This window comes from Typopeltis vanoorti, chromosome 1 (assembly GCF_054136105.1).
Source record: "Typopeltis vanoorti isolate ZY-2024b chromosome 1, IOZ_Tvanoo_1.0, whole genome shotgun sequence".
Lineage (NCBI taxonomy): Eukaryota > Metazoa > Arthropoda > Arachnida > Uropygi > Thelyphonidae > Typopeltis > Typopeltis vanoorti.
The window spans coordinates 68431977-68452032 of NC_143549.1; the positions used below are offsets into that span (position 1 = coordinate 68431977).

The window sequence follows — 20056 nt, forward strand, 5'->3', positions numbered from 1 at the left end:
AGCCTCTATCTATTTTTTATTCTAGTTTCTATTATTCTTTCATTCCATAATTTATAATGTTCTAACTGTTTTGAAAGGGAGTTATGAATCCAAATCATGACTCCTGCTTGTGCTCTTTGGTCTCTGTGAACTCCACTCTATATCACATTAAAATTTTCAGTTCTCATGGTTCCTTTTAATTTCTTTTTGTTTCAGTGATTACTGCTATTTTAAAATTTCTTTCATTTAATAACTGGTCTAATTCTATTTCTTTATATGCTATTCCTCTTACATTCCAGTTTGTTATGTGTATTATTTTATTTTGTCGTTTCCATTTTTGTTTTACCTTTTCCATTCCAGGGTCGTTTCCTATAGATTCAATCCGATTATCTTTTTCTGTCAGCTTACTAGTAGAGTTATGTTCTCCATGTCAGGGAACTAGCCTTCGTCCGAATTTAAAGCCATAGGAGGAATAGGGTATATTGAAGGGGGGAAGAGTAGATTATAGAAGAATTACAGTAAGGTTTATAGAGAGGACATAGTTGTAAGGCCAGAAATGAAAAGACTCCATGGCCCTCGAGTAATGAGGAATATATCAAAAAATATATTTCGCTTTTTCACATGAACCTGAGTTATTCGTTCGCGTTCGAAGCATAAGGTATCCCTTCTGGAGGTCCGGGGTGTTCTTTCTCAAAGCACACGAAAGACAAACCGGATGTTGAACACAATCAGTCACTTCACAAGCAGAATACGCTGGTCTCGTTTGGATGTCTGTACATTAATTTTGTAGATACAACTGACTATTACAACTGGCAGTTGTTTAATTGATGTATGCAATTAAACAAAAATTTTAAGGTTACTAAAAATGTATTGATGAAATGAAAAAAAAAATCATTACCTTCTGGAAAATATCAGCTGATTTTCCATCCTATAAATGCTGTTAACTAGTGTCAACTGTAGGGGTTATAATTAAGAATTTCGTTCATTAATTTAACTGATTAAAAATTTTTGAGGCATGTTATTTATCAAGAAATACATTCCTTGATAAACATTGAAGGAAGTTAAAAAAGAAAATAACACAGTTATTCGATTAATTTATCTTGTTGTTTTACTTTGCAAATTAATTCTCTAAAATAAATAAATAAAATAAAATAAATGTTTAAACACACTTTATTTCGGCTATCATATTTAAAACTATTAGTGATTTAATTTATGTTGCAATATGCACTTAAAAGTATGTCATTTGTTATCTAAGTCTATTAAGGAAATAAACAAAATCTGGGGAAAAAAATCACGAAATAGTTGCAGGATAATACACATTTCTGAGTTTGTATTCAAATCAAGAGACCTTGAAGGCACAGATGTTTTCTGTACTTCGTGTCCAGCTGGTAAACAGTATAATTCCTGAATAATGGGGAGAAAAAGTGATTATGTTGAGCACATGGCGAGTAAAAGGTCAAGGAAGAGATACATTCCTATAAATATTTATGTTATGTATTATCCCATCGTGATGTTTTTTTTCTTCCTTTTTTTTCCATTTCTGAGTCGTTCAAGAACAAAATAAATGAAACAATTTTATACATTTGGACTTCTTTATGATAAGTAGTCTTCTTTTAGAAAGCTCTATATGTAACAGTTATGTAAAATGTCCCAGATGCTGTAATAAAAGACAAATTGTAGATAATTCGGTTGAGAACACCGATAGACAGTTGATTAATTTCTGTAACATTTTTAACCCCATCCAGGATGTAACTTTTGTTACTTGCTAAGTACAGAAGCACATATCCTTCAAAACAAACAAGTCTATTCAACACACCGAGCTCTTGGTTGTTAATTAAAAGTTGGATGAGTTAAAGTCCAAATCGCTTTCGGCTAAAATGATTACCTATAGGCGGTGACCCTTCTACAAATACATGCATGTGCGTGCGTGTCGTCCTTGTTCGGTTCCAAACTGTTGTTTATCGGCCGCCAACCTGCTTGCCTTCATTTGTATTTCGGACTGACGGAGTGCTGGAGAGATACAATCACTCGGCACGCCCCGGAGCAGATCGAGCGAGGAGAAAAGTTGAGAAAGTGGGACGCAAGCAGCTGTTGCACTAAATGGAAGGAAAGGTAAGTAGGTATCTGTGTATATCCTAACAGGTGAAGTAACAGTTTGTGGATAAAGCGAATACCTCGTGTTCAAATTTGCGATAAAAAAAAAAAAAAATCTTAAACACAGAATTACGCTGTTTTAACCCCCCCCCCCCACACACACACATCATCCTTTGACCTCCTGATTGATGGAAACATGTGGTGAGCAATTCTGTCAATTGTGGACAAATCTGTCATGACAATGTTTGGTCCCCACAGACGGTAATTCAAAGCCCAAACAAACGAGGGTCAGAAGAGTGCAACCTGCAGAGCTCATGGCAAGCTGTGGCTGCTCAGCATCAGAAACCCTTCTACATCAGGCTGTTCTGACCTACATTTCTAGCCTAATAAGAAGTCGGTTCTTCTGTCGGAAGTTGCCCTCAGGTAAAGGAGTTCGTTTATTCCCAACGGAGCAAGTTTTTTGTTACCTTTTCGGCGTCAGCGATTGCGCCGTCGTACAGGGAAGCAACGACTAAAGGATTTCCCTGTCTCTCTCTCTCTCTCTGTCTCTCACTCAAACACACACACTCAATAGCCACCTGTGCCAGTTGCCCTAGCGTGAAGTGTTCCCAAACGTAACTCGACTCCCGCTCTTTGGCAGGAGGCGCTCAGCTGTAGTTAGGAATCTTGTTGGACCCTTCCGTCACACAGTTGTGTGTGTGCGTGTGCTTAAGCAAGCAAGACGATTAGTTTGACATCAACGTGACGTCACTATACGACAGGGTCTACACCATACGGTAGGGCTAAACAGAGTAGACGCCCTTGTCCTTGAAGGCGGTCAACAGCCGGTCTTACATGGGCGCAGTTCTGTGCAGGTTTTATGTAGGCTGGAGACGGGTCATCTCCGTCCTTCGCAGTTTCCCTGCATATGAGGTAGGTGTACAAATATCTTCCAATTTCATTTCATTTTTAAGCTTATAGTTAAATATTTCATATATCGCATTTGAATCTAAGCAGCTCCATCTATTGGATAATAGGTAAAGATCAAAGCCAGAGAAGTTGTGTTTAATGTAAACTAGTGATCACAGCTGATAAGGGAACTACGTAATATCAATTTTGTTTGGTGCAATTTAGAAAATAACGGCTTTCTCAAGGGATACGGGGAACTATATCAGTCTTCGATATCCTTAAGATCTTTCGTATAACATTGAGGAACTATAAGGAATGTAAAGTCAATATTTTTCTCACTACAAGACGATTGATATGTATTAAAAAATAACTGTTTTGCATACTAGATAAAGGTTGATTGTCAAAATTAATTCAAATTACAAACCATAAACAATTAACGATGTATGAAAAAATTGATGTATGCTTATAAAGACTAGTTGAAGATATACTGGTGCGTATGTGTATTATTGCTTGACTTACCATTAGAATAACAGCTGCACAGTTTCAATGGAATAGTGAATTATATATTTATAATAGATAATTAGATCAGTCACTGACCAATGATGTGTACTTTAGTTGTACAGTTATGACTGTATTTATTCAATGTTCTGTATCAGGCACGATACCGTTATAGTTGCCTTCAACGAATTTTACCCCGGTCTCCTCTTACGAGTACGTTTTCATACCTTTACGTATAAAAGTTGAAATTTGGCCTAGATAAATTATCTGAGGAATTCCAGCTACAGTTAAATAGGCAGGCTCTGACGCTTTCGTAAATATCGGTTATACAAAAGGGAAATGATAGTTATGCGCTGAAGTTTTAGTTTAATCGTTCGGTGTAATGTGTTGGGAAGATTTGTGTGTGTGTGTGTGTGTGTGTGTGTGTGTGTGTGTGTGTGTGTGTGTGTGTGTGTGTGTGTGTGTGTGTGTTGTGTGTGTGTGTGTGTGTGTGTGTGTGTGTGTGTGTGTGTGTGTGTGTGTGTGTGTGTGTGTGTGTGTGTGTGTGTGTGTGTGTGTGTGTGTGTGTGTGTGTGTTAGGATAATTCTTGTTTGTTCAACGACTGCAATGTACATATACTAGTGGAGTGATCTTAATAACCAGGAAATAATGACGCAGATAATGTGACACCATATTTGCAAGTCGTTATGTTCGATATAATGAACGGGTTAATAACTAGACGGTTGAACACGTTGGATGACAATGAAATACGAATACATGATACTTTTTCATTAATGTTCCAAATTGAAGTGTACTTTGAAATCTCAAAATCTGGTGTAATACGTTTTGAATAATTTTCAATTATAATTGAAGATAAAGCCAGAGGTCGCATCGACCGTAACTGATCACCTTCAAAACGCCACTTCACTGATCAGAAATGTAAATATTACGGTTAGGAAATTGTATTGTTCACAACAAAATTGAAAGACCAAGGAAGGTTATAAAGAAAAAGTACGCAAGGTGATAAATGTGCAGTATTTAAAATAACCATCTGATTGTACACAATGAATAATAATAATAATAATAATAATAATAATAATAATAATAATAGAGTAGGAAACTTCAAAGACATTTTGCATTTTTTAAAAAAAGAATGTTTTTGAGGAAAGGTGAGTCAATCCTCGAATGAATTTCTGACACCCTGAAGATGTATATACTATTACTACTACTACTACTACTAATAATAATAATAATAATTTCATGCTGAGTTTCGCGCGATTTGATATTTTCAACATAGAATAGAGGAATAGTTCGTGAAGGTCATAAATTATTAGCTTTTGGATAGCTGTTTAACTTTGGTCCGGTATCCTGATATTTAAAATAAGATTAAGTGACAGAGTACATTGTTATATATTTATACTGCTCTTTGTATTCGTTTCCTGTAATATTCATTGGTATTATTTTTTCGAAATTATTTTGGACATTTTGGTCGCGTTATTTGTTAACGAAGACAAGTTTGATTATTTTGATAAAGTGCTGCATCTCTTTTATTATTATTATTATTTACTTTCTCCTTCGGGTGCAAAGTAGCCTTCATGAAATATTAATTTAATCCTAAACAAAATTTCGTCAGAATCATCGAACAACATTATATATTTTCAAAAATTAGTTAGTTTCAAAAAGTTTGAAATGCTAATGGATATGAATATTGTTCTTCTAAACTGGCATTTCATTTCTTTCTCAAATCAATGCTAACAGCCATATTAAATTCATCTCCATACTAAGTTATTTTTCATTCATTCATTCATCCTTTGAAATTCTTTTTCTTATTTCGTTTCTTTTAAATAACGTAAATATTTTAAATCCCGTTAATATGTTTTTTTCTCTTCTTGTTTCTTGTATTTGATCCAACAGCTGGATCTACTGTGGATCAAAAGGTTACAGTTTGACCGTTGATGGGACGATTTGTCACACCACTTTCTTTCATTATTATATAATAATAGGAATTATAATTAATCATTTCTATAATTATAACATTACTGATAGGCATAATTAAAAAAAAAAACTGATTACAGTGATTAATAAGAACCTGATCGTAATAAAAATTCTTTAAGTAGTGTTTTTAATTGTCAGTATGAGGGTTGTTACTGTTTTCTTCTAACCGGTTGATCTCTGGAAGAGAGAGAGAGAGAGAGAGAGAGAGAGAGAGAGTAAAGATCGCTTTCACTGTTCGAACTGTTAAGTTGCTCCGGAAACCAATTAGATGTTTACTCAGGTTACAGATTAAGATTTTTTTTTTTAAAGAATAATTTGACGATCGCCATAGAGCATTCGCACATGAGTTGGTACAGCGGAAAATCAGTGACTAGTTATCAGATTTCCACACACCTACTAATCTAGCGAATGGAATGAACTCGTGCGACTTTATTCTGTGAATTTCTATGTTTGTTTTTCCTTTTGCTTTTGATGCCCAAATGTCAAATGACAAATTTAACAATTAGCGTCAAAACTGGCGTCAAATCATTATTTAGTGGGCAGTCTACAATAAGTGTCAGCGCGTAAAAATACGTATAGTGTTTGAAATAAAATGAATTTAGTCCATAATGCTTACTCTTCTCTTGAAGTCCTCACTGATCTTACTGAGGACTTGCCCTTATTAAAAATTAATTTTCCACAGAAGGGCTAACACTTTGTTATACACCATTATTAACAACAGGCGAAAGAAGTTGTTCATAAACAAATAACCCTTTTTATCAAAAATCACAATGGAATGAAATTGAGTCCCTGGATGCCGAGTGTGCATTAAAAACTACTGGTTTAGATTTTCAGAAGAGTTTTCAACCTAAGCTTATTAAATAAACGACTTACTTACTGTTTGCTGCTCTTTTGATGTCCAGTCGTCTTGTAATAACTGATTTATTAATTTATCATATGTGTTAATGTGTTGTACTGAAAACAGCCTTGACGAATTTCCAGAAGCAGTTTTATGATTCACATTCATAAGAAATTTTCAATGTCCGACGATATGAAAAGTAACTTTCATTTTACTGCATATTTTTTCTAAGATTAAATAAAATCATAATGGAGAAACAAACGTGCATATACACCAAGTTTAAAAGTGATAGGACGCCCATATTTTAGAATGAAACATACTGATACTTAGATTCTTGTAATCACGTGGTCTATACCACTATTTAATGCAAACAAATATGTTCCCCCCCCCCACCAGAGGCGAACGCACACAGATATACTGTCGTTGACATGTGTAGAACTTAAGGACTTTCAAAGAGGTGTTATCATACGATGCTATATCAGTGGTCTATACGGTCGTGACATTGGTAAAAGATTGCCTCAACCAAAATCAATTTAGACAGCATTATCAGTTAGCGAAAATAACAAGGTGACACACACACACACACACACACACACACACACACACACACACACACACACACACACACACACACACACACACACACACACACACACACACACACACACACACACACATCAGCTAAGAAAAGCACAGAAAGGTCCAGGAAGCTTACACCAAAGACCCAAGAGTGCTTGTCCAAAGAAAGGGGTGATACAGAAATCTCCGAAGTCTGATATGGAAACAACCATCCAGGTGTTCAAAGAGTGTACGGAGGTTGAGGAAGTAGAAGAAGAAAGAAACCAAGTAAATAGTCCTTTAGTCTTCGGTTGCTATAGAAGAGAAGCTGCACATGATATTGCGAACCTTCTTCCTTCCATATCTGATGTTCTACGTACCATTCAAGATGTATTTATTATTATTATTATTATTATTATTATTATTATTATTATTATTATTATTATTATTATTATTATTATTATTATTATTATCATTTTCTGTCCAATTAACAGAGTTCATAGCCAAAGAGTAACAAAAAACACGTAACAACATAGTGAAATCTTTGACTGGCAAATGAGTTCAAGTCAGGCGTTATCTAAAGGCATAGAAATGGAGTAGATATCGTCGTAAAATGTGAGATGAAGCAAAAAGTGCTGCTTTCTGGATTATTATTATTATTATTACTCGGTTAGCATCTTCTGCTGTGTTTATCACTATGGTTGATATTTGGTTTATGTGCGACTACCCTTTAGAAACTAAGTCACGTACTTCTTTACATAGTGCCCCACTACTACTGCTGCCCGAATCCCTATAGACTCTGAACTCCAGGCTGATCGTTTCCATATCCGATTGCTAAGATTTCCGTATAGGATATGTCTAGAAGAGTCGACAGTGTGATAAGATCATGGCCGAAGGAGAAGAGCGCACCCGCTATTGAAGTATATAATTTAGGTTTCTCTAATATATTGCACTGTCCCAATATATATTTCAACATAGTTAAAAACTGCCTGTGTAGTTAGTCGTGATAATATCCACAACTCTCTACTATTTAAATTCTCAAAGTTAGTGATACTATTGTAAAACAAAACAAAAAGTATCTTCGTTCAGGTTTTCAATTCAATTTGGAAATACTCATAATTTCCGCATACATATATGTTCATTAATCCATCCAAGGTGTAGAAGATGTTTTCAACATTTATGTATGGAATTGTTGTATTATAAAAAAAGGGAAAGAACTTTATAAGGAATTTAATATGTAAATCAACATTTGCACTGAACGAAAAAAAAAAAAGTCTGGGTTAAGTTTTTCATTTCATTTCCCATGTTGACAAAACAGAATTTCAGTCAAACCGAAAATGAATATTTAGTTCAACAATAATACAATTTCATGTAATAGTTATGTTATGCAAATATAGTTTGTGTTTTGAAATACTGAGAATGCATTACATATAGTGTCCTCGTTCTAGTGACTCTAAGATCGTTATTATTTTCTCAAAATAAATATTATTTTTATTATTCTGGTTGCTGATACAGCATAATGATGATTATACAGGTTTATCAGTCCTGATTTTGATTAAATTAGACATGCCCGGTATTTGGACAAATAATATAGAAACAATGATCTATGCCCTTGCTACGGAATTATACAAAATCGTTTTAAGTGGAACACAGTGCAGAACTGAATATGCAAGTTAGTTATAGCAACATTGAAAACTAGTAAAACCATACATTCATCAAACGCGACCTTCATCAAACTAGTAAGGTTGCTTCCTCGAGACAACAGACACGATTGTAATTATTTCTTGAACCACTTTCATGGGTGTATGAAAACGACAAATAACTGAATTTCTAACCCATTAAAAAATAAGTTTTTACCTTCATTGGTTTAGTAAAACCAAGATAGTAATGCAAACAGCGGCCTTGAGTAATTGAGTGCATGAAAATGAGGATATGTGAACCAAATTATTACCATAATCCACAATGGATTTCTTAATTTATTTTCTCTCTTTTCCATTCTTCTTCTTCACTAAATGCAAAATGTCTCTTTGCATCAAGTGTAGTGGAAATAACTCCTTTCTCTATCTTAAGATGCAAAGATATCATTCTCTGTTGTAGAACCCATTATAAAACATATACTTGGAATGTCAGTTTAATAGACCTCAGTGAGAAAATGTCAAGCTTTCTACGCTGAAAGACAAACGAAGACATCTTAAGAAAGAAATTTTTCTTCTTACTGATACGTTGTAACGATGAGAGCAATGTGGGTCATATGATATCTTTTTTCTCTTCATTTGCCAAGAAAAAGGGTAAAAAATGCCAACCAATAAAAAAGATAAAAAGCTAAAGAAATTTACAGGCATGTTTGCATACTAGTTCAAACTTTATAAAATGGAAACCAAAACTTTTATCAACTTTAAATTTAAAATCATTATCAGTGCCCATTGGTCCAATGCCCATTGATGTGTGATGTTCACCATTTTTTCCGTTCCTCTCTATCCTTTGCCAGGTGACTCAAATCCTGCAAACTCCTTCGACCAGTTCTTCCCATCATCTACCACTCTCGCCTTGGCCGTCCTCTTCTGTTTCAACCGGCCCTTGCACCAAAATCAAGGTTTTGATCTTTCTGTTATCCATCCTGCAGGAGATTGGAATGTACCAAATCACTACCAAAGACACCAGATATATACAAAAAACTGTATATCTTTCTTTGGTACTGATTTCAAAATTGCTTCCAAGTTGCTACAGAATAACTCTATTTCTTCTTTAGTACTTTCTGAAGTGGGTGAATAGACATGGACACTAATGTAAATGGTCTTACTGCAAATCTTGCAATTGTCATTCTTTCATTTACTGGTTCATATCCTAATAATGCTACTCTTCCTCTTTTGCTTACCACTATTTCCAGACCAATTGACTCTTCCACTTTTCGGCTAATCTAAGGATATCACATCAGTAGCGTTCCATCTCCTTACAAAATGAGTCTAGCTTTCCAAGGGCCTCCAAAGTACTGGTAGCCCACGTTCCTACTGATAGCATATCTCTTGCTAGTTTTACTCTTATTGTACTTCATTTGGTAGCTGACTTTTCGATCCATGCTTCTCGATCGCTCATTTGGATAAGCGGACCTGTTTATCCGGGAAACGTCCGAGCCGGCCGTACTTTTCCTTTGTACTTTCATATTGTCCCAGATTTTAGTCGTGTTTTGTACAGTCAGCTTATCTACATTCATCTGACTAACCTTAATGGTTCGTGAAGCCGTCCCTAACATGGGGAACAGATGCTGTTGCAGTAGCTCACTATGGATCGGGCGCTGCTGTTTTCCGTTGGGTTAGGGGAGATATTGCATTTCCTTCTTATCACGGATCTGAAAAGAGTTCTATCTGTTACCCTGGCGTGTGCCTTCTAGGGATTCCAGGCTCCCATGAAGGAAAATTTAAAAATACGAGAATCATATTCTTGGCTGTAACGATATCCTGTTTTAAGAGGTAATGAACGAATAATATCTAAGACTTTATTACATACATCGGAGCTAAATGAAGACCAAAGAAAGAGAGAAGTGTAAAGAAGCTTTAAAAATAACTTCAAATCAAATATGGGGAAGGGGGAAGCGACATCTACATAAACAACTGGGAAACATTACCTCTAGATCGATCAAAATGAAGAAATCCAATGTCTTAAAGTTTATCAGTACTACGGGTGAGAAATTTTTTATTTATATTTATTATTATTATTATTATTATTATTATTATTATTATTATTATTATTATTATTATTTCCATAATCTGGAAGCGAAACCTTGCTTCAACCAAACGTAGAATATTTTTTAAACCCCTTCAAACATCCATGTAATCATGGTGATCACTGATGTTTGAATATTTGTGAAAGTGGATTAGCATCAGCGTAATCAGCCATCCCGATATCGTCAGTACTTCAGCTGTTTAGAAGACAATCATACTCGTTTGTGAGAGAGTGTTCATGATCATGATGAGAATTCGGTACTCATCGTGTGTCACTTCTGTTCTTTATTCACAACAGTGGATCAACACGATAAGAATTTCAGTTTGTTTAAATTACCATTTTTTTACTGGTCTTTTCTTTCGATTTTTGTGTATTCTTAATGCAAGTTTCTTTAAAGACTTCTTTGGGATTTTAAACATGCGAAAGTGTTTCTTGAATGGACTATTGATCTCCTTAATCTCACAATGAATTGTGAGCGCTTCTTTATTTACGTCTCTATTTTAATAAAATAAGTACGTAGAGAGTGCTTTAACTTACTTTCCAAAACAAATTCTTTGCCCTTCCTCATGCATGAAATTACACATCAAATCTACTTGCTATGCTATTTTAACGATCTTTTTTGCATTTGTTATTTTAAAAAGCACTTGTAAGAAAGAAAGAAAGAAAGGCAAAAGAAAAAGTGCTCACCAAACGGTAATGTCGCGAGTGTTTCCAAGTGAAAATATTTCCTCTTTACTTTTATTTATTTCTCACTTCTCAACTCCTTTCCAATTCTTAAAAAATAAAAACAAAATAAAATAAATAAAAAATAAAGGAAAAAGGAAAGAACGTATTTAGTTGAAGCTAACATTCTCTTCAATCAATCATTTCTTGATTAAAAAGAAGAATGAATTCGGGAGGAGACCTGGCCATAAAAAGAGTGAAATGAAAACGCGTGTATTTCTGGAGAATAAATTATTTTTAAAATATATTTCACACTTTAATACTTTTATGCATTATTTCTTAAACATATCTAGAAAAAAATTCTAATGCTGTTTCACATTATCAGTCTTTAACTATCACAGTATTTCCCTAAATTAAAAATTAAGTATAATATTCGAGGCAGAAGTATAATGTAACGCCATAATATTCGAGGCAGAAGTATAATGAAAATATTTCAATCCCCCCTCCTCCCCCCGCCTCACAAAAACACTCTTATACCATAAGAATCGATTATAATCTCAAATACCATCAAAGAGAATATAATACTTACTCAATAAAAATCACTTCTAAATATTTAAATCTTTATATGATAGTCAACAAACCGAAAATATTGATTTTAAAATTTCGAAATATCTTTCAATGGATACTATTTTTTGAATTGAAATTCATGCACTAAGTATACAATACTGTTTCTAAAATATTTTAGAAACAGTATTGTATACTTAGTGCATGAATTTCTCTGGAAGTGTAATTAAGTTTAAAAATAAATAAATTTTCGCATGTGGATAAATAAACATATGTGATTTATAATGGCGTCGGTTGAAGAACCTGGGCTCCAATCCTTTATCTGAAGAAGATTCATTGTGAGGACTTTTCAATGAAAGGTGAATTTAAATAGTCTCATATGACATGAGAGAAAGCTAGGATTTTTTATCTTTCAAACTCTGCCTCCAACCTGTTTACACAAGCGGATAGCATGTCCACCCACAAGCTGCTGGTTCGAATTATGTAGTAGACATTGAATATCTTTATGTGCGAGATGAATTTCATCGCCCGATCTGTGAAACCACCGTCCTCTTTATCCATGACCAGTAATGCTTGTAAACATTTCATCTATGATCTCTCCGGATTATGTAAAAAATAAATAAAAATATTTTTAAAAAAATTAATGAAAAATGAAACCCTTATCTCACCCATGATACTAATGTACCATTGGAGTTGGGATCACAGATTCAAGCCTTAAGACAAAAACTTTTCGGCAGAATTTCAAAATTGAATAGGAAATTAGATTTTTAAAAAACGAATTTCACACTTTTGGTAACCGAGAACAGTCATTATCTGACTCCGATAAAAGAAAACTATATCAGGGATAACTGGGATCCAGAAATCAGGAAAATCATAGATGAAAAAGGAAGGCCTATAGAAAATGGTTATGCACAAACATAATATAGGATGAAATTGAATATAAAAACCAAAGAGCAATAACAAAAAGAGAAACACGTAAAAGACATAGAGTTCAATGGAACAAGTTCATTACCAATTTTGAAAACAATATTGATAAACCTCAAACATAAACATAAAAATTTATAAGACACATGAATAATAACCTTCGAGAATCGATCAAGATCAATACCATACCTTTGGAAGACTGGCTTAAATACTATAAAGAACTATGAGCAATTGATGACGATCCACTCTCAGAACCATATAAAATTCAACTAATGCAAATAATTCAACAGACTCCTTTACCCTTGAAGATTTAAGATCAACACTTAAACAATGCAAGAACCATAGAAGCCCAGGAGAAGAGGGTATCGATATGGAACTTTTCAAATTCTCTGGAGACTTCAGATAAAAACTATTATAATTCATGAATAAGACCTGAAATGGCCACTAACTGCCAGAAAACTAGCAAAATGCAATGATTGTCCCCATCTTCAAAAAAGGCAATATTAATGAATGTCAAAACTCCAGAGGCATTAGCCTTTTAAACAGCATATATAAAATATATTCAAGTCTCTTAGAGACAAAATTAAATATTTAGAGACGAAATTTTCAAATATTATGAAAATATTTTTGGAAAGGAACAAAACAGTTTCCATAAAGGCAGATCCTGCAGTGATGCCTTTTTCACTCTCAAGCTCTCCTGATAGAAAAAAGAAGAGAATTCAATTTAGCGACCCATATATTATTCATCGATTATAATAAGGCTGTTGATAAAGTCAATCGTAATAAGCTACTAGAAATTTTAAGGGATGACGGCATTCCTAGCCAGTTAATTAGAGCAATTTTCAATATATATATAACAATAACCCAAGTATAATAAAGATAGCTGCACAAAAATCTAAATCCCAGAACATAAACGAAGGTGTCCTCTTTAATATCTATATTAATAATATTATAATATTTTAATTTTATTATAATAAAGGAAACAACCAGGTTTGGCATTCACATAAATGATTACACCAACATCGATACAATTTTATTCTCCCACGATCAGGTTCTAATTGAAGATTACGAAGATTCACCACAGCGAGCAGTCTTTTATTAAATGAAATAGCAAATACATAATGGAAATCTCCACTTCCGAAACCAAAGTTATGGCATTTAAAGCCGAGACCCAATTAGAAGCAAAATTTGCATCAAGGATGATATTATACAACAGGTTAATACATTCAAATATCTAGGCTACCACTTATCTTATTAAAGAGAGAAAGACATGCAACGTAAAGTAATCAATTACAGTGGAATAAAAAATTATCAATCAGATATTCAATTCAAATATTTGATAAGCAAGAAAATAAGAATGAGAATCCATCACTCAGTAACAAGACCTATCCTAATATATGGTTCAGAAGCCTGGGCCACAACTCAAGCAGACAGAAAAAGACTGATAAGCTCTGAAATGAGATTCATGCGCAAAACAGCTGGATATAATAGATTTGACTTGAAAAGAAATAGTGATATCTTAAAGGAACTTCAGGTGAAATATATGTTAGACTACATAAAAGTTTGCATTATGACGGAACAGGAATGCTAATAAAGTATTAAGAAGAATCGAAATTATTAAATAGAGAACAAAGAGAATCATGAACTCCATAGCGTAGTGAATAAAATCGAGAACAAATTTTCCATAGTAGATATTTCTAAACAACGTTGTAGGAAGGAGGAAGGATTTTGATCTCACTGAATAATCGCTCGATGCAGTACTTCCTATACAGGTCATCAAAACAACAATTTGTTTACTTTGATTATATTTTGTGGATTGGAGTAACGTAGTAGATGCAGGATATTCCAAAATATGGAGTTTTTGTTATCTTAATGGTCTTTTTTTTTTTTCTGCTATTTAATGACTTTGCAGTAAGTTCGTGATGTTTGGTACAAGGTATTCATGTGTGTCACTAGACCTTCTTTTGTACTTCACACTTGGCGTTGATAGTGCACACATGCCATTAGTAGCATCATTAGAAGTTTAAAAATTCAGTCCCAGGAGTTAACATTGTCAATAATGATTTATCGAACATAAAGTGCGGGATTCCATTTACCTGTGTATTTTTTATAACTTAAAAAAATATCATGTACAAGATATATTTCTGACGCGGTTCTTTGGTTTTTGCATTTTTGTAAACATAAATTTCCTTATTTATTTATAAAATTGGAAAATTACATTCCAGTTTTATTATAAAAACAATTTATTATTTATTTTTCCAAATTCTATTTTTAAGGAATTGCACCAAAAACCACATAACGTGGTAATCATTTATTTTCTGAAATAAATAATGAAAAGTTTCAAAAAAAAATCCATTTTGCAACTTTTTTATCTTTTTTATCTTTCTTCTTGATTATTGAATTAAGAATAATATACTGAAGCTGATAAATAGGAAAGGTCTACAATTTTAAGGATTTAGTTATTTCATAGATATTAATCCATATATTTATAGGTCATCAATTTAGGAGATAAACAACATCCTACTTGCCATTATGTCATGAACTGTGAGTGAATAAGAACTCTCATTTTAAACCTGCTCCAATGCTGAAAACAATAATGAAAAATATATTAGAATCCCGTAGTTTTGAAATGTTGATTGAAACTGTAATTGTAAATATCTTTAACAAGTATTGATGACTTCCAAATATTTATCGAGTGACATTTATAATCACCTTTGAGCGTTATCCAAACTACAAAGAGGTGTGTTCCGTGTCAATAGGAATGACTGGCAAAAACCTTAGCAAATACTAAAGATTATTAATTCGGAAGATGAGCTTGTTCAAGAGCATTACTTAATAAAAAAAGCTAGTGGGTTGTTAATTTTATTTGATCTATTATTATCTGATTCTTGACTTTTAACTAAAAGAAAATATTCATCTGTAGTCCAAATATTCGTTTGTAGGGCAAGTAAACTATTCAAGATTCTGACATTTTACCAACCTAAATCCAGGTTACCAACATAAATCGAGTTCCCTCTGTTTTCTCGTTTTTCTCTGTTTAGGCACAGACAAAATGCTTCAAGATTAATAGCATAATAGTGCTAAGTGCAGGCAAGAGAATAAGAAGAAAGAAGATCTGTCTATACGCTTCTTGAATAGCTGAGGGGGGGGGAAGTTCTTTGGGATATGAGTGAGGCTGTTCCAAAGAAGAGAGGCAGATAGAATGAAAGAAGAGGAAAATAAATTGGTTCATTAAATGCGAAGTCGAACAATGTGGATGTTGACTAGTAGTTGCTGTTCTTACAGTTTTGGAATAAAGTGGAATGTCATTATTAAAATACCTATGGAAGAACATAAGGCAGAAATAGAAAGGGTGTGTGTGTGTGTGTGTGTGTGTGTGTGAGAGAGAGAGAGAGAGAGAGAGAGAGAGAGAGTCATCCATTAATCGGATCTTTTGGATGGTATTAATCATTCAGTCGTTAACCAAATACAACAGGATTCCAAGGCGAAACAATTTGGAATTGAGCGAGGTCTTTTATGGTCGTGTCGCCTACGTCCACTTTGCTAGAGCTACGACGATGCTTACTGCATAATAAACAATAATACAAAATCTGCCTATTAAAGATTTGCTTATCTTTTGTAGATTATTATGAAATAACACATATAAGGATGATTTAATAGAATAAATTCCAGAAAGAGAATTTAATGACTGAAACCGAGAATAATGGTAAGGTTTTAATGGTATAGCACACTACTGTTTCGGCTTTTGACAGACATCATCAGGTGCCTTTTAAAATATGAAACAGCATTAAAAACACTGAAGCTTAAAAAAACCGAGAAACATAGAAATAATTGCAGAACATAATTAACATGAAAAACGTTGTAGTTACATTTAAGTTGTTCTTTCGATCTTGGCATTGTTCGGTGAGTGCGTGCTTGCAGTCTCTCGTGAACGCCAGTACTGAACAACAGCAGAATGGCTATCTAGGAGGTTGTAGCTGAAATTGTTATTTAAATGTTCACGATTAAGGATGATTTCTCTGGACTCCACAATTTTTCTTTCAAACTCATCATGGCAACGAAAGATGTTTTTGGATCTATCCCAGCATACTGAATGACCCTGGTGTTCATCATCAGAATTGTTTGAGAAAAGAACATGACTGGACAAGGCACAGGCGCGTGTTCTTTTGTAAGAGATGTCTCTCTTATGCTCCTCTATACGTAATTCAATAGATTTATCTGTTGAATTACGTATAGAGGAGCATAAGGGATATGGCAGTCACACCATATCTTGTACACGGCAGGATATTTCAGATTATGATGATGAGGCTTCGGATGGCTTACTAGCGAGCGGATTTTTGGAAGTGTAGTAAATAAAGTCCTGATCTTGTATTTCTTTAGAACTCTAGCTAATTTTTGAGAAACTGAACTGATATATGGGATAGAGATATTACCTTTAATATTGGTTATTTCTTCAGTGCGGTGACTAGGAGGATCTAGAAGGAATTTTTTAATGGTTCTATCAGAATATCCATTTTGTCTAAAGACATATATAAGGTAATTAATTTCTTTTTGTAGTTCATCCGGGTCATTTAGAAGAGAGCGTGCTCTATGTCCTAAGGTAGAAATAGTTCCAAGTTTTTCTAGAAGAAAATGATGGGACTGACTATGAAGATATCTATTAGTGTATGTGTAGGTTTTCTATACATTGAAATTCTAAATTTTCCAGAGCAGCGGGACAGTTTTATATCCAGGAAAGGTAAGAAATTGTCATATTCAAGTTCAGCTATGAATGTTATATTAGGATGTTGATTATTGAGATGATCAAGAAAATCCATGAGAAAATTGTGGCCGTGGCTCCAAATAATAAAAATGTCATCCACATAACGTTTCCAAAGTTTAGGTTTAAACGAGAAGGATGATATAGCTTTTGTTTCAAAATCCTCTAAATAAATGTTTGCAAAAATAGGGTATAAAGGATTGCCCATCGCTAGACCTTGGTTTTGTTTGTAGATGGTGTCTTGATATCGAAAGTAACCAGACTTAATGCAATGGGTCAATAAAGCAAACATTTTTTGGATAATTTGTCTTTTAGTAATATCAGTACTTCTTCCGTAGGGACATTTGTAAATAAGGAAACTATGTCAAGACTAGCTATGATGGCATTCTCATTGAGAGTTATATCCTTAATGTGTGATACAAAGTCCGTGGTGTTCTTAATGAAAAACGAATACTTGTTAGAAAAATATTTGAGGTATTTAGCAAGATGTTTAGAAAGTTTAGAAGTCGGAGAATCAATACCTTCAACAATTGGACGAAGAGGGATGTTTTCCTTGTGGATTTTAGGAACGCCATAAATACGTGGGATTAGCGGATGAAGAGAGCGTAGAGAAAGGCGAATGTTGCGAGATAGTTCAGTTGTTGTTTTCAATAAATTGTTGGTGCGATTTTGTAGTTCTCGAGTTGGATCTTCCTGAAGTATTGAATAGGTATTATTTTCCAGCAATAGAAGCATCTTATTATGGTAATCTTCAGAACTAATAATGCAAAACCTCCAACAGATAATATTTCTTCAGCTGAACGATAGGCTATAAAAAGCCTAAAAAACAACAGCGATATAATAATATTACCGGCAGATAAAGGCAATGTTACAGTTGTCTCCCAGTTCTGAAAAGAAAAAACGCATCGCAGATGACAAAACTCTTTCCAATTTTGAAAAGTTAAAGTATATGAAACAAAAGTAAATCGATAAAAATTAAATACAAGATCAGACAACACAGATTTTCATTACGACTGATATAAAACAGTCGTAATGTAAGTGGGGTGGAGTGTTCTTATTTTTATTTTTTATTTGCTAGTTATTATGCCCTTTTGGTGGATTAGAAGGGAATTCTAATTCCTCTACAGAACGTGAAGAATATTAATAGGGCGTTTCAACTAAAGATTAATTAGCTGATTACATACAGAAATATTATTAGATTATGCATGGACATCCCCTCCCCCTTCCTGTAAACTCAAGCAATCTTCACTCACAAAACAGACAAATCGGCTGGATGATGCACGCATTTAACAAACATAATATGTTGCAAAGCTGGCCTTAGTGACCTTTTCGTAATTTCAACCAATCAGGTAATCCAATTATTCAAATCCTTATTATGGCAAAGGCTTTGTTGATTTCAGTCAGGTTGCTGTTTTTTTCTTTATTTTTTTTCTTTTATTTTTTTTTTTTTTCCGAGCCTGGAAATCACATAAAGGTTAAACCTAATTCTAATCAATTTTCTTTCTTTGTACTCTCCTTGAACTCTTAAAAACATCTTTATTTGTTCTTTATAATTTTTATATTCATTTTCTGACTCTTTAAGAAAATTTCTTTAACGAATTGTTTTATATAATTTATGAAATTCTATTGCATTTTAAAATATTTCCACAGACAGCGAATCATGCCAATCCACTTTCATTTTTGAAAACGACTTAAATGTTTCATCTAAGCGTGAAAATCTGCTTTATTATTTTAAATCAATAACCGGTTGATTAACTAGAACACGAATTCAGCCCGTAGCTGTTTTGCAAACATCAAAACGATCAAAGCCAAAGAAGGTGCTTATGCTCCATATTAAGATGTTATAGAATTAAAATGCATATTATTAAGTTAATTAATGTCGCGTTACCGTATTAAAATTGAACGATATATTGCCTTTATTATTGAAATATTTGAAAGTTGCGCTAGGACTAAACAACAAAAACAGGATAAGTTAATAAGAATTATCATTAAATTTATTTAAAATGATGAAATTGCCAGTTACAATTTAATGACATCTCTTATTAACTTATCTTATATCCTAATCCTTTATCCTAATTTAAAGGAGTTGATTTTTTGTACAGAAATCCGCTTCCCAGTATTGTGTACCTACTTGAACTTCCATAAGCATTTTGGTCTTTCCTGGTTAACGCCTTTTGGACAGTTTTCAAATGTCTAATTTGTCTTTGGACAATTTGTCCTTTTTGGATAATTTTAAATTCTATAGAAAATTTCGTCAACACATTAATTATTTACGAGGACTAATTTTTCGTAGTCCAATCTTGACTAGGAAATAATTACTTGAAAAAAAAAAAAGAAATGCAAAGGATTGAAAACGTTATTGTCAAGTTTAGCATAGCAAAAAGATGGAGGTATCATAAAGCGGGTGTCAAAAATATATCAGAGGAAAAAATTTAAAAAAAAATAAAAAATAAAAAGAGAAAAAAAATCAATCACAAATGGAAATTAATGAAAAAAAAAGCAATTATCATGAAATGAATTCCAATAAGGGGGGGAGGCAACTTTGCTGAATAACAACACAAAATTTTTGGAGAAGGAATCCCAGTGACAGCGCTAA

At 33.5% G+C, this 20056-nt stretch overlaps 1 protein-coding gene across 2 annotated transcripts in view; it reads left to right on the plus strand.

The window, feature by feature from the left end:
* Positions 1–2053: 2053 nt before the first annotated feature.
* The window catches only part of LOC150110064 (uncharacterized), an 84752-nt gene continuing 66749 nt past the window's right edge, over positions 2054–20056 (plus strand). Inside the window, exon 1 of one of the 2 annotated variants that reach the window (XM_090391032.1) lies at positions 2054–2091. The gene's annotated coding sequence lies outside the window, so the exon portion shown is untranslated. Of the gene's footprint in view, positions 2092–2746; positions 2986–20056 lie in introns of those variants that run through there. The other variant, XM_090391024.1, reaches the window with a different exon arrangement.